At 59.0% G+C, this 14,496-nt stretch overlaps 1 protein-coding gene across 4 annotated transcripts in view; it reads right to left on the bottom strand.

The window, feature by feature from the left end:
* RSPO1 (R-spondin 1) overlaps positions 1–14,021 on the bottom strand; it is a 29,177-nt gene extending 15,156 nt beyond the window's left edge. The window contains exons 1-3 of one of the 4 annotated variants that reach the window (XM_074926244.1): positions 1,720–1,801; positions 1,519–1,594; positions 1,262–1,381 (exon numbers count right to left, since the gene is read on the bottom strand). The gene's annotated coding sequence lies outside the window, so the exon portion shown is untranslated. Of the gene's footprint in view, positions 1–1,261; positions 1,642–1,719; positions 1,802–13,904 lie in introns of those variants that run through there. The other 3 variants (XM_074926242.1, XM_074926245.1, XM_074926243.1) reach the window with 3 other exon arrangements.
* Between the last annotated feature and the right edge of the window lie 475 nt (positions 14,022–14,496).

Raw genomic sequence — 14,496 nt, 5'->3', positions numbered from 1 at the left:
GGCCTCCGGACAAAATCATTCCAACTGGAGAACGCTCCAGGCAGATGTTTTACTGGAAGTGCTGGGTCCCCGCGGGATCTCAGCACAAACCTGGCCCCCACAAACAGCGCCGTAAGCACGGCCCCAGGTTCACAGACCTTCAGGTAACAGGGTTTTGCACTGGTACCCGCCGACCCCTGCGCAGGAGAGCGAAGGCTCCGCGCCTGCCATGCCGTGCAAGTTTTCCTTCTGCCGGTGTTACCCTGTTTTAATGCCTCTTACTGTAAGACACCCCTTCACACCCGAAGTGCAGCACCTGAACCCCCCCCCACGCGTCCCCGGGGCCATCCAAGGGAACGCACGTGCCTGAACATACAAGAAGCCCCAGCAGTCCAGGGGTGGCCGTTCCCCAGTCGCCTGCACCCCCGTCTCCCAGCACCCTGGCTCAGTCTGCAGGAGGACCGGGAGGACGGAGGCTGGGGTGTCACCTTGACCCATGCCCTCGCTGCGGAGCCGCGTCCCTGCCCGGCCGAGGAGCTGCGGCGAGCCCCGAGCCCTCGCTAACCCACAGGCTCGGCAGCCCAGCGCCGGGATCCAGCAGCACTTCCCCTGCACATCAGCACGGGGTGTTAACACGGACCTTTAATTATTACCATGATCGCTGTTAACCATTTCCCCACTGATCTCCTGTCCGAAACCCCAGGGAGTACGTACTTACCCCGCGCTCTCCGGGCGCCTGCCGTGCCCCCATGGGTGCCGTCCCCCGCAGGAGGCTGGCTTAGGCACAGCCACCACGATATTGAGACAGCAACTGCTTAACTGCCTCGTCCCCTCATCGCTCAGCTCGGGCACGCTCCTGTCTCTGGAAGTCGGTGGGAAAGCAGGCAGGGCACTGCAGCCCGCTGCGCAGCACTCCGCGTCTGCGCTGCGGCCGGCGGGACCCTGGGGCTGCTCCAGTATCGGCAACGAGCCCCAGCGAACGGATCAGTATTGCCACCAGCTCTGCGCGTCCGCTTCCCCGGTCTGGGAAGGTAAAAGAGTGGCCGGGGACGGCGCGCAGCAGCCCAGCTTCCCTGCAAAGCCCCACGCACCTTGGGGGTGGGGGAGATGGGGATCCCAACAGATCGCGCTGTGATTTCTCACAGCTTTCATTGTCTGAACTCATTATCCACATTGCACAAGGCAAACCCGCAAGTCGGATGCTGACAAGGCTTGCGTTCCTCATTAGCAGCCCACATTGCAAAAGCTTCATCTAAACAAACATGCATTCTGAAACCCTTACCTCTGACTTGTCACTCCCTCATCACTGCTGAAAAGACTCTACTGGTTTCTCAGTTTTAAAATACTACAAGACCAACTACAAAAATCCTCGGTGCCTCCAGAGAAAGTTACACGCACGTTTCTGTCAAAAAAAATGAAAAATATATTCATGGCGAGTTCATGGAGAAGTCTGGTGCGTTTGGGTCTGGGTATTTTGTTCACTTGTTTTTTAAAAGCAGGTTTCTAACAGCTTCCCAGGTTTTGCGCAGAGAAACAAACCCTTCTGTGATGTGCAGGATTTCAGCTCGTAAAGATCGCCCAGGCTAGTTCATACTCCATCAGCCCACGCTGCTCCCTGCGTATGCAAAGCAGAAAGTATGTGATCATATCAGAGCAATTTGCACATTAATAAATCCTGGTCTCAGTGCCGTAGACTCCATCCCCATCCACGGGGTAGGGGCTTTTTATTATTATTATTACCAGAGTATCCAGCTTTGTAAAGGCATCTAGTGCAAACTCCTGCATGAGGGAATTCCACCCCACTAGTACCACCTCCTAAGACAATATCCAGCCAAAATATTGTGACTGTTGCAAAACCCGGACTGGAGCTCCACAAAGGACCTTCCAGCGTTGCATCCAGAGCCAACGGGGTCTCAGTAAATTACTGCAGAGTGACACACCATCTAGTTGTCTTTGTAGTCTTTTTTATTTATGACAGTTAATTCCGAGTTATTACTAACATTTCAGTGGTAACTGGCATATGAAGTCATCAGCTGTCACAACTGCATCTGTTAATAAACATGTCAAATATTAAAAGCAGCTTATTATCCTCTGGAGAGGGAAGGCAGTAAGGCGAAGAGCTCCAAAGCCTGGTTGATTTTCCATCCCCGGCTGTGCAGCAGGAGGAAAGGCTCTCGCTCAGGAGGACGGCGCGGCTACGGTGGGGCTGCGTGGGGACACCGGCCCCCGCCACACCTGAGCAGCCCCGAGTGACCCTCCCGGTGCCCCCTCAGCCCCCCTTCCCTCCTCCGCCTTAGCCGGGGTGGCCGGGAGGGACGCGGGACGGAGCTCTGCCTCGCCTGGGCGCACAGGGGCACCTTCCCCGAGACGGATCCGGCAGCTGGCCCTCGCCAGCCTTCCGAGCCGGCTGCGCTCCGCAGCCCCAACCCCCTCGTCCCCCGCGGAGGTGGCAGAAGTGCCCCAGCCCCAGGGGAGCCCGGGGGAAGGCGCAGGGGCCCCATCCCCTCTCATGCCCCCGGTGCTCGGGGGCGCCGGTGCTGGACCCTGCAGCAGTGTCTCTCTGCACAAGCCATAACCAGGGATGGGGGTCTGCGCCTTCCCGAGCGGCCCTCGGTGCCACGTGGCGGGCAGCGGCGGGTCCCCACGCGTCACTGACCCTCGTCCCCAGCTCTCGCGGGGCTGATGCGGTGCCCGTGGCCGTGGGGCTCTGCTGAGAGCCCCGGTGCTCCGGCGGGTGGTCCCGGGGCACGGCGGTGCGGCAAGCCCCTCGCTGTGCCGTACCCCTGGCACCCAGCAGCCTCCTGGCGAGGGTTGTTGCTTCCCTTCGGTGTCCCCAGGGGTTCGGGGGAGCGCGGGCAGGTCGCACATTCCTGCTTCGCGGGGCTGGGGCCTGCTCCCACCCAAGGGTGGGCTTGGGAGGGCACAAGGGTGCAGCGGGAGGAATGGCAACGTCTGCCCCATCCTCCCTGCCCCACCATTTAAGACCATCCTCCTCAGGGCACGAGGTGTTTTGCTGAGCCACCCGCGCTCTCGGCCTCTGCCGCTGGGGAGGGGGCTGCTGCTTCCTCACAGCCACCTGCCCTCTCTTGGGAATCGCAGACGGAAACCTTGGCCCTCTCTAACGCTTTCCTTGTCCAATAGCCTCTGACTTGCTCTGGCTGAAGGTAATTTGCAGGTGGTGCTTTTTGAGGGGTGCTGCCGAAATCAATGGCAATATCTTCTAAGCTCTCTCCATGAAGGTTGTCTGGCCATAAAGCCAGACCAGTGACCTGTGATGGGCAGCAGCCCGGGAGCTGCAGAAGGAGATGTGCTGAATGCTTCATCTTCACCGTCCCCCTTTTGGGGGTCAAATTGTCCAACCATCTGAACAGGTTTCAGTATTTGTTTTAGTTGTAAGATCCACACGATCAGATACCGCAGTTCTTCTGTAATGAGTAAAGTTCTGCCTTAGCTCCCGAGTGTTCCTAGAGACATCCCAGGACAGCACGCTGGTGCTGATAAAAGTCCTGAAGCAACAAGGAGCAGCAGCAGCATCTTCACTTGATCCTCCCCAAGCTTGCAGGTCCTTGCCGGAAGCCGGAGGGCACAGGCTCTTCCAGAGGCTGCGACAGGCCCTGCGGTAGCTCCTGAGCCCCCCCAGTCCCTCACTGGGGGCCAGGGCAGGTCCCCTTTGATACTCCACCACCCACGAGCCCCCCCTGAGAGGGTCTCGGAGCATCCCCAGCGGTCCTGGCACGAGCCCCAGAGCCCTTTGTGGGACTCGGTGCGGAACTGGAAGCCCTGAGGGAGAGGAGGGCAAGGGTAGGGGATGAGGCACAGAGCAGCCCCCCAACACCTGGGGGTTTGGGGAGGCTCACGGGTCTGTGGTCTTCACGTGCCGTCATCACCTCTGCTCCGACAGTGCTCGTGTGGGGGCAGGCAGGAACGCAGAGGGGCAAAATAACCCAAACCAGGCAAGAAGGAACATTCACCCTTTATGCAGCTTTTCCCTTGCATTGTGTTTGCGTTAATGACGTGTACGTGGAAGTTTTATTCATCCTGAATTTTCTTTCGCACCTCGTTAAACGTCCCTGGTTTCCTACTTGTAAAGGTTACCCTCGGAGACCCCCGCTCTCGCACAGGGGCGCTCGGGAATGTGGTTTGAATACTGGGCAGATGCTAAGTGGTCACTGCTGCAAGTCTCCCTACTAAAGACCTTTTCTATTTATATTTGGAGCTTTTTTACTTTATATTCTAGGAAATTCTGAACTCCCATCAAATGTTGCTCTGGGACAAAATCACTTAGTTGACAAGAGTGAAAAATTCAGTGAAGCGAAGGTCTTGTGTTTTGTGCTTGCATTGAATGACCAAACCTTTTTCCTTCTAATCTCAGAGCACCGCGACTCCAGTTGACAGCTGTAGATCAAGTTTCAGTCTGGAGCAAATGTTTATAACTGAGCAATAAACCCCGAAGAGAGCTCTATAGTGGGAATGCTGACAAGCCCAGCTGCAAGAACAGGGCTGCCGGACACGTCAATAATTCGTGAGCAGAGCGGAGTATCTGAGTGAGGGCGAAGGAGTCGTGCTTGCCAGCTCCCTGGTGTTAGAAGGTATCACTGCGGAGGACAGTAAATCACCCTAAATCCTGCCTTAACACTCTCCACAATAAATCCAGCATCAAGTCCCACATTTCTTCCCCTTCTGACAGGCAGCTAATTTACCATTTTGGTTTTCTTTAGCTAATGGCTGTTGAGGCTGATCCTAAATTAATCCTAAACAGGCTGTTTCTCTCTTGTACAAAAGGACATGAAATTCCACATTTTAGCGGGGTAAAAACGCCAAGTGGCTCCAGATTGAAAGCAGAGCTGCTGACTTGGGAGGTTTTCCTGCTGCCCACAGAAGTTCTCACCGAGCAGGTGCCCGGCAGCCTGGGCTCCCCCAGCGCCGGGGGAGCGTCGCCCTCGGGAACGCGCTGTGGGGGGAAAGGGGCATCGGGACCTTCCCGAAGCGGCCAGCGCCCGCCCGAATTCACCGGTTTGGGTCGCTTTAGGTGGAGGAGCAAGCGGCAGGGCCAATCCTGCGCTGCGCAGCACCCGGCCTGGGTGACTCTACCCTTTCCCCGGCCGGGCGCCGTGTCCTGCTCCGCACGAAGCCGAGGGCAGCGCCTCGCTCCCCCATTTCTGCACAAGAAGCGCCGACCCCCCGGCATCCCCCAGCCCACTGCTCAAGCACATGGTTCCCCTCCCCATTAAAAACCTGCCGTTTTCTGGCCCGAGTTCATCCCTATTCGGTTCCTGCCTGCATCCCCCTCTGCCTCTCTTGGCCAGGGCAAAGGCCTCTCCTCCACGGAAAGCCCACCCTGCCCAGGAGCCACGGGGACGTCCAGGCTGGGGCTGAGCTGCCTCCTGCCCGGAGCGGCATCCCGCAGCCCCTGGGTGCAGCTGAGGGCACGGGGGTGTGGGGAGGGCCCTGGGATGCAGGCGGCGGGTCTGCACCCCGCAGCTCCGGCACTGAGCACCGCAGCTTCTCTCAGACCCAGGGCTCTGCGCCCTCGACGTTAACCCTGTGTGCTGAGGCAGGTACCGGTGCCTACAAGTTCTCAGCTGGCACAGAGGGTGCATTACTCATCCCTGGTGCCTCATCAGCTTTTGATAATATCTCAGCATAAGCAAAAAGCAAAAAAGACGCTCGCCGAGGAAGCAGAAGGAAAGCAAGAACGTCCTGAAGTTGTCTCTGACGCTCCTAGCCTCGACCTGCCGTGTGCTGCTTGGACACAGGGGTCTGCTTCTCCCAAGGCTCATCTCCCGCAGAATGACCGATAGCCTGGGCGATTGCTTTTAATAATATCTGAACACCTGCAGTCCTCAGTCCCCAGTAATACAGTTATCCCAAGTGCCTAACTTATTGCGTAAACAACAGCTCTGGTTGCAGACTCCCAGGTTCCTGACACAGGCTGCAGGAGCCCGCTGGGGTCAGGCGCAGGGGCACGCGGGATCGTGCCTTCCGCGGGGAGAGGCAGGAGCCAGAGGAAGAGGAGCTGACTCTCTGGGAGGAACACCCAGACGTGCTGCTTCTTCCCGGGCAGAGCAACGCGCCTGGGCTCCGGCCGGGCAGCGCTGATGGCCGGCCCTGCTCGGCGGGGGTCACCGGGCAGCGTGTGCCCACCCCGGCGCATCCCCGGGGGGGTCCCCCCCGTTCGGTGCCGAGCAGCCACAAGCTGCGCAGGGTGAAAATGGCTTCTGCGTTAAACTGTTTGTGGGTGAAGAAAGAGCAAGATCCGTACGCCCCATCCCACCCCAGCGTGGCACGGGCAGCCCGCCGGGTGCCTGCCCGCACCCCTGCACCCCGGGAAGAGGTCGGGGGGGCTCCGCAGGACCAGGTCCCCCTGTGCCCGCCTGGCAGAGCTCTCCGGTGCGCCCGTGAGCTCTTCAGGATCTCTTCCGTGCCTGCCAGGTTTTCGGACACTGTGCCCCGTGCAGGCTGGACGTTTCGCCTCTTTCCAAGGAGCGACGTTATGCGCATGTTGGAAAATGCTCCTTTCTCATTTGCTTCGAAGGCCCTTTTCCCCTGTTGTTTGAGGAATGCTGTTTGAATTAGCTCCACGGATTGCAAACAGACCCCGTTGTTTTCCTTTCCCAATGCAGGCAGGCTTCTGTTCTCTTTGGCCTGCTGGATTAACCAGGGGGCCTCACACACTGACCCCTCTGCAGCTCAGGGAAGCTAATTTAATCCCAATATTGTTACAGATCACAGCAGGACGGATCTCACAGATTCCTTGAGGCAAACCAGCACTGAGCTCTGGCGGGGACAGCAGCACACTGTGTTTGTAGAAACGGGAGTTGCTACAATTTTTTCTGTAAGATTTCCTCTACAAAACCTCTGAGTCTGGGGAGGATGGGGGGAGCACCCTGGCTGTGGGGTCCCACCGAGGAGCTGCTCCACTTGCATCCCCCGGCTTCCCCTGGCGCACAGGAGGGCGGAGGGTCACTCTGATCCTGGCAGGAGAGGAGAAAATGCAGACTGGCATCTCCTCACTAGCTCTTTTTCCTCGTTATTCTTTTTCCCTCGGACCTGCTCCTGGGGCTGGGTTTCCGAGGTGTGTTGCCATCAGCCGTACACGACAGCCGCGGCCAGGCCGTGACCGCTCCCCCCAGCCGGCGCCTGCCCCGTTCCTGTGCCGGTCCTTGGGCACGTCACCATCTGAGAGCCATCCCAGCGCTGCAACCTTTTCTGCCCCATAGCGAGCCGTGGGAAGTGATGCTGAGCCTGGAGAAAGGCATCCAGCACCTTCGCAGTGGGACAATCAATAGAAAGCTCACTCGGGAAGTTCTGCCTTCCCACCCTGCGCGCAGTGCCTCAGCTCTTCCTCGCCTCGCTCTCACAGCCCCACCCGAGACGCAATCGCTCTCCCCAGGATGAAAGTTCAGCCCTTCTCCAAACCCAGCCAAAGCCCGAGTCCATCGCACAGCACTAATCCATTTCCAAAACACATCGCACGTCTCACCCAGGCGGAAGCAGGGGCTGCTCTGTGAGCCAGCACGTGAAGGGGCGACCAGCCCGGTCTGCTGGCCACGGCCAAGGAGGGGCTGAGCGGGGCAGGGCAGGTGGGCGCAGGAGCCACCGGGACTGGCGGGGAAGCCCTGCCTCTCCCAGCATTGCTCCGGGGGCTTTGATGTTCGGGAAAAGTAAATTGCTTTGGGACGCTATTAAAGACAAGTTTAAATGATGACACACCACAGGGCTGGGACTTCCAGCGTTTCTTGTAACTCCGTCCAGAGCTGGAAGTGCAAGAGGCCACTGGCACAGCCAAGAAGACACGAAACTGAGAGGCTCTGCAGCAGGAGCAGCTCCGTGAACAGCTTGTCCCTCTCCAGGCTTCTGCCCCCTCCCTTCTGCCTCCGCTGCTGTTGTGCCAAGCAGCAGCAGAGCAGGAGCTGGTGCTGCCGCGGAGCCAGGCTGGTCCCGCTTTCCCGGGAGCGCGGGGCAGAGTTTGGGGAGCAGGGATGGGGCGCCCGAGGGAGCCGCAGCCCGAAGAGCCCGTCCCGGGAGGCTGGGCACGGGGACAGGAGTTGGGCATGCGGGGCCCTGCTCAAGCCCATCCTCCTCTCAGCCACGAGCAACTCTTGGGAACATTCCTGCTGGATGACATTTCCCAAGGCATTGAGAAAAGAAAAAAAAAAAAAAAAAAAAAGGCACTTTTTTCCCAATATAAATTCTTGCAACATTAAAAAAACCACACAATAGCTGTAAGCCCTGAAACGGCTGGGGGTAAAAAAGCTACAGCTTGACATGGAAATAGCACTGCCATCCCCACCAACCGGCCGAATCCCAGATGTGAGACATCATGTGTGACAAAACCCCAGAGGAAGGACACGCAGGAAGCTTGTAATTGTTGTGGGCTCCGATCCCTGCATGGGGACGCGGGCTGGTGACCTCGGGAGTCCCGAGTCCCCCCATGAGTAACCTGCAGCAGGCAGAGCAGAGCCACGGCCGGCTGGGCTGGCTCCGGGACCCGCACGGCTGAGCCGCTGGCTCGGCTCCTGGCCCCAGCTGTGCCTTGGCAGAGAACAGGCTGCTGGCAGGAGGGACCCCGCGGTGCTCTGGGGACCGTTGGGTGGTTTTGGGGTCCTGGGGAAATTTGGGAACCCTGCAGGCACGACCTGGAGGCTCCCGCTGACCCACCAAGGGCTGCAGCACTGACCCCGGTGCTGCAGACGGGACCAGAGCGGCTCCGGAGGGTGAATAGTGCCGGTCCCCGTGTCCCCACTCAGGGCCGGGGGAGGCCCGGGCGCGGGCAGGCAGACGGGAATATCTGTGCTGAAACCAGCCTGAATAAATCAGCTGAAAACACACGTCGAGGGGATCCTTGCGCAGCAAAAGCTGTAGAAATGTGCTTGTTCCGCCACGCTCTCCGAGACATTTGCAGCACACCTGCAATTTCTGTGATTCCGATTAAAGACTCTCTGTCCATCTCCTGTGACTCGCCGAGGGAGCGCGGCCGCCTGCCGCTGCGCTGCGGCTTCTCAGAGATTTCCAGCCGAGCCAAAAAGCTTTGCTGGTGTGGATGGGATACGTCTACGTATTGTGTTTTAAACTATATAATTAATTGAATGCAGTGCTCTGCGAGGAGCTAATTCTGCCGAGAGACTTTGGTAATTGTACAGACATTGAGAGGAGCAAGGCCCAGCCCCGCGCACCGCGGGGAGCTGCGGGGAGGAGGCCGGGCAGCGCGGGGGGCCGGGCCCTGCTTTCGGGGATGGAGGCCGCAGGGCAGAGAGCGGGGACGAGGGCTCCGGGCACTGGGGCGAGGGGAAGGGGCGGCCGAGCTGGGGAGGATGAGGGGAAGATGAGGAAGGGAAGGGCAGGATGGTCCCTCGTGCCGGGACAAGCTTAGCCCCGGTCTCCGGCCCACAGCTCGGCAGGAGGGATGAGCAGAAGAGCTGCAGCAGCTCTTCCCTCTCTCTCCTTCTGCCTTTTTTTCCCCTTTCTTTCAGTTTTTGGAAGTTTCATCATGCAGGACCTTGAGGTGAGGCCGGCCCAGCCCGCAGCCCGCATCACCCCGCGTCGCCCCGTGCTGCGGCTCTTCCTGCACACACCGTCCACTTCAGACATCCGTGTCTGCAGGGGAAGTGTCTCTATGAGGTTTGAATATCTTCAAGACGACAGCATGAAGAAGAGAAGGGATTGAGCCTGGCTTTAAAAGATGGCAGAGCAGAAAACGGCGCTCCCAGGCGAAGGCGAGAACACTTGGGCCAGGCCTCCGCCGCAGCGTGGGGCTGGGCCAGCGCCGCGGGGGCCCCGAAGCGCACGGGGCGCGCGGGCAGCGCGGTGCTTCCCCCGGCTTTGCTCCCCGAGGAAGGGCTGAGGTTACGCTGGATGAAACTCTCTGTGGCCAGCGGCTTCCAGAGGCAGCAAATCCAGTTCCAGCAAATCCGCGTTAGATGCTCCTTCTTGGAGATGACTTTTCATTTACAAGGAGGGAGAATAATGATGCTGCAGTGACTGTGTGTCGGCAAGACAGCTACCACAGCCACGACAGCCTCATAGCGCCTCTGCCCTGGCAGCTTCGGGGTTTCATTTCCAATTAAGTGTTTCATATGGTAACATTCAGAATTTTGATGGGAGATGAGGCTACTTTTGTCTAAGAGAGAACATACTTTCACTGTTGCGCCTGGCCCAGGAATGAGTTCTCCACTATTAAAATGTAATTTAATTTATCTCCATGGATTTTGTGATGACTAGAATTTGTTCTAAGGAGACCTTTAAAGGAGAACTTTTGCATTATTAAATGTATGTGCTAGGAAGTTGAGTTCTGGCATCCTCTGATAACCAAATTTCTTTTCTATCCTCCACTATATCCATCATGATAAAAGCCTCTGCCAAAGCCCTAACTCAAGCCATGCTTCTGGCAGATTGTGAAACGAATCAGGATTAAAAAAAAAGAGAGAAACCCACAAGATGCTCTAGTCCAGTATTTTTTTTTAATCAAAGTTTCAAGGATATTGATGGTTTACCTCATAAGGTAAACATTTGTAGCCCAGTTGCTTTCCCAGGATTAAACCAGAAACAAGTGGCTAGCTGAAACTGCAACTAATTTGCTCTGACAGACTCCAGTCAGCTTCAAAATGAGTTTTCTTGAAAATCGCAGGCCCTTTACACGCAGAGCAATGGCACCGGTACCTTCCCACGGAGGGCTGCCGGATGATCCCATTTTCCGGGGATGAGCCCGACGGACATCCAGCTCTCTGCCCGCAGGGGACCCTGTGCTGGGCAACGGGGGCAAGCCGGGTCCCTGCTCGCCCGCTGGCATCTGGGATGACCTGGGGCAGGTCCCCTTGTGCTGCAGAGCTGGTCCCTCAGCTACCTGCCCCCCCAGGCCCCCACCATTCCCAGCTACAGCCCGAGAGGCGATGGAGGGGGCAGCTCTTGTGCCAGCTGCACCGTGGGGTCATGGGCATGGCCCCGGGACCTCACCCCCGACCTGGATTGGGGACACTCCAGCGATGGCCACGGCACACTCAACTCTGCTGGTGGGTTTCTCCCACCAGGTCCCACCCGACATGCCAGAGGAGACAGGCGGGACAGGCAGCGCAGCCCGGGCTGTCCCGTCAGAGCGGGACTTCGGCAAAGAGGCACAGAACGTTTCGGGGTGCCCCACAGTCTCTCCGATGGCACCTCTTGTGCCGCCCTCCCACAACACCAGCCCCGGCTAACCCCAGACCGAGCCGTAGCGGCACTGGCTGGCATGGAGAGCAAGTGGGCTCAGGCAAGCCGGGGTCAGGCCGGAGCGAGCCAGCCGGTCTGTGGGGACACTGGTACCTGTTTGGGCAGGCAGCGGTTAACAGCAGCATCCTGCTGTTCTGCCTCCTCCGCACTGCCCGCAGCAGCGGGGGCACAGCGAAGCGCCCAGGGCTGTATTTACACCCCCCAGCTGGCTCCTGGGATGTCCCTGTGCAGCCTTTCTCCCTGGCAGACCCGGCGTTAGTGCACACTGGTCCCAGCTCCACCACCACTAACCGATGGGAAAGATCTGGGCTTTGATGCCAGCCAGCACCTATCTACGTGCCCACTCCTGGCCCTGATGAAGTCTCAGCACCTCCGAGATCCAAGTCCTCCCTGTTCTCCCAGATGTCCCTGGACGGGGCAGCACACCCGTCTCCCCATTGCTAATGGGCTACCCGGTGCCGGTACTGCACGGCCGTGGAACCGCTGCTCACCCAGCCCCACGCTGGCCCTGGGCAGAGGAGAGAGCGCAAGGGATCTTTAACTTCGTTCAAGACCCACGGTGCTACGGTTCTCTCCGCTAAAGGCACCTGCAGTGTATGAGGCTTCCTGCGTACAAAGAAGGTGCCTTTTTCTAGAGCCTAGTTTGATTGCTTTTCCAATGCATTAGCTCATGGACCAGAGCCACAGCAAACCGTGCCGTGGAAAGAGCTCCCTTCCCTAAGAGCATCTCCAGGGCATAACAACGGCTCTGAAGCCAGGAGAGAGACAAGATGATTTCACCGCCAAGGCTGGCATCACCCCCAGGACTCGGCGCAGCGCACTGCACCTCGCTGGCACAGCCGGCGTGTCCGCCCAGCCGGTCCCGGAGGACGACGTGCCTGTGCAGTCCCGGCTGCCGGCTGCGGAAAGCTGCTGCTCTGCTTTGCATAGAAGTCAAAACCTGTGAGCTACTGGTTACAGAGACACTCGCTGTTTTAACAGGCTGAAGTGGGAGAAGGGAGAGAGCTGCCAGATCCCAGCTGGTCTCTGCTCCAGGAGCTGATGGAGGATTAGCCCAGCAGCATGTCTTTACAAATTGTCGGTTCCCAGAGTACACAGAACAAAGCTCTGAGGACTGAGTGTCTCAGCGCAGAGGCAAAGACAAATACTTTGGGAACCTGAGAGCACTTTTCCACGCAGCCACCCAGACCCGGGGACCCCGGCTTCCTGCGGTGCCCGCAGAGCGCTGCCCGTCCCGTGGCAGCTCAGTCCTGCTGGATGCAGCGCTGGGGCTGGTGGCTCGAAGTAGATCCCTCCCGGCTGCAGCCCCGTGGCTGCCGGCCGAGCCTCTCCCTCCCCCGGCTGGTGCCCCACAAATGAGAGAGGGTTTCCAAAGTGACCACAGGTCCCTCCTGGCACGTCCTGGCACAAGGAAGCCATCTGCCCTGGAGCGCCGGGCGGCTGCTGGAGTCGCTGCTCTGCCCCACACAGCCTCAACCTTCTCTGCAAGGCGTCAGCCCTGGGGGCTCGGGGTGCTCTGACACCCCGTGAGAGCCCGCAGGCAGGCCCAGAACCGCCCCGACCAGGAGCGGCGCCGCGGGAAGCTGCCACCACCCGACTTCCACAGCCCTGCCAGCCCGGCATCGTGTCCTGCCCCAGGCGGGGGGGCAGGCGCAGGGCTCCTGGCGGAGCCCTCTGTGCCCATGGCCCTTGGCTGGCACCGCAGCGCGTCCCGCTCCCTGTCCCGGCTCCTGGCTGATGACACTGTGGCACGTGCCAGGTCTGAGCTGACGCCGTCCCTGTGCCTGCTGCTGCCTGTGGGCACAGGGACGTGCCAGACGCTCTCCCCGTGCCCTTCCCGCAGCCATCCCTCCTGCTAAACCCCCGCCTCAAGCGCACGATGGCAGTTGCGCTGCTGGAAAGCAAACGTGTGCCAGGCTGTGGCAAGGCATGGGGAGAGGCACGCTGCCCTCTGCCCGCTGCCCTCTGCCCTCTGCCCGCTGCCACCCTCCCGCCCGGGGCCAGGGCCTCCCCACCGGCCGCCCTGTGTCCCACGCGGCGGCAGAGCTGGAAGCTCTTGCTACTTGTTTCACGGGAACTTCCGACATTTCAAAAATTGTTTTCATTCTGGCTTGGAATGAAGACAAATATTTCAGAAATTTCCTGGATAACATAAAGTTTAAAATATCCTCCAAACTAAAATAGAAGTAGTAGGCTATCTCAGCTCTCGCATTATGTCATATCATGCCAGCTCATGGTACACTGCGCGGGGTTACAGATGGCTTGTCATGAGGAGACGTAAACAAAAATACAAATAATGTCAACAAGAGAGGAGAAACGAAATGCTGAAATGAGAAATTCTCTAAAATGATTTTTTTTTTTTTTTCCCCCTTGTGGAAATTAATTCTCCATGGGAAATCGCTTGGGTTTTACAAGAGAGCGCGGTCTGGCCAAAGCAGCTCTCCGGAGAAGGCGGCACAGGCTGCCGGCGCTCCGCGCCCGCCCCGGCCAGCGCAGCCCCGCAGCCAGGCGCAGCCGCCGGGCCGGGTGCGGGGTGTCCCCCCGCCCTGCCCCTGCCCCTCGGCCCCTTCTCTCGTCCCCGGCCAGCCCGGGGCAGGCGCGCCCGCGGTCCGCCCGGAGATAACGCCCGGCCGGGCTGCGGCGGGACCCGGCTGACCGGGGCGGGAGCGGCCCCGCCCGGGGCCGGCGGTGGAAGGGCCGCGGCGGGGGACGGCGCTTACCTTGGCTGGGGCTGGCTCCTGCCCTCCCTGCGCCCAGCGCATCGCTCAGCGCCGCGGCCGCCCCTCGCCGGGGCTCTGCGCCGGGCGGACCTCGGGGCGGCGGCGGGCACCCATCCCCCTGCCCGCCCCGCGCCTCTCCAGAACGGCTCTGCTGGGAAGGAGCGCCCCAGCTCATGTCTCCGGCGCTGTATCCACCCCTTCCCACCCTCTTGGGGTTCGGTCCTGCCAGTTCCACTTGTGGGCTGTCCTCACCACTTTGGGCCTTTCTACCGCTCCCCTTCTTGTGGCTCCGGATGTCACCACAGACACGCTTTTATGAGAGTGGGCTTGTGCAAGGCTTGTATAAAGTGTTCTCAGAAATACGAGGTCCTGTCATTTGTAAAACTAATAAAAATGTCCAATAATTTTTACAAGGGAAAAATGAGTCATTGGATGGCACATTTCTCATTACTGGCATTTTACAATTAAAATGAGCATCTATTGAATCAATCCAAAGCTCTTATTGTTAGCAGACACTAATAACTTCCTGAGCTATTGAAGATACTTTTTTCTGAAGAAACATGACCCCTGACCACGGCATTTCTCGTCGAGA

The sequence above is a fragment of the Athene noctua genome, chromosome 24 (genome assembly GCF_965140245.1).
Source record: "Athene noctua chromosome 24, bAthNoc1.hap1.1, whole genome shotgun sequence".
Taxonomy (NCBI): domain Eukaryota; kingdom Metazoa; phylum Chordata; class Aves; order Strigiformes; family Strigidae; genus Athene; species Athene noctua.
Note: the sequence above shows the minus strand (reverse complement) of the source record. Positions and strands in the feature narration are given on the sequence as shown.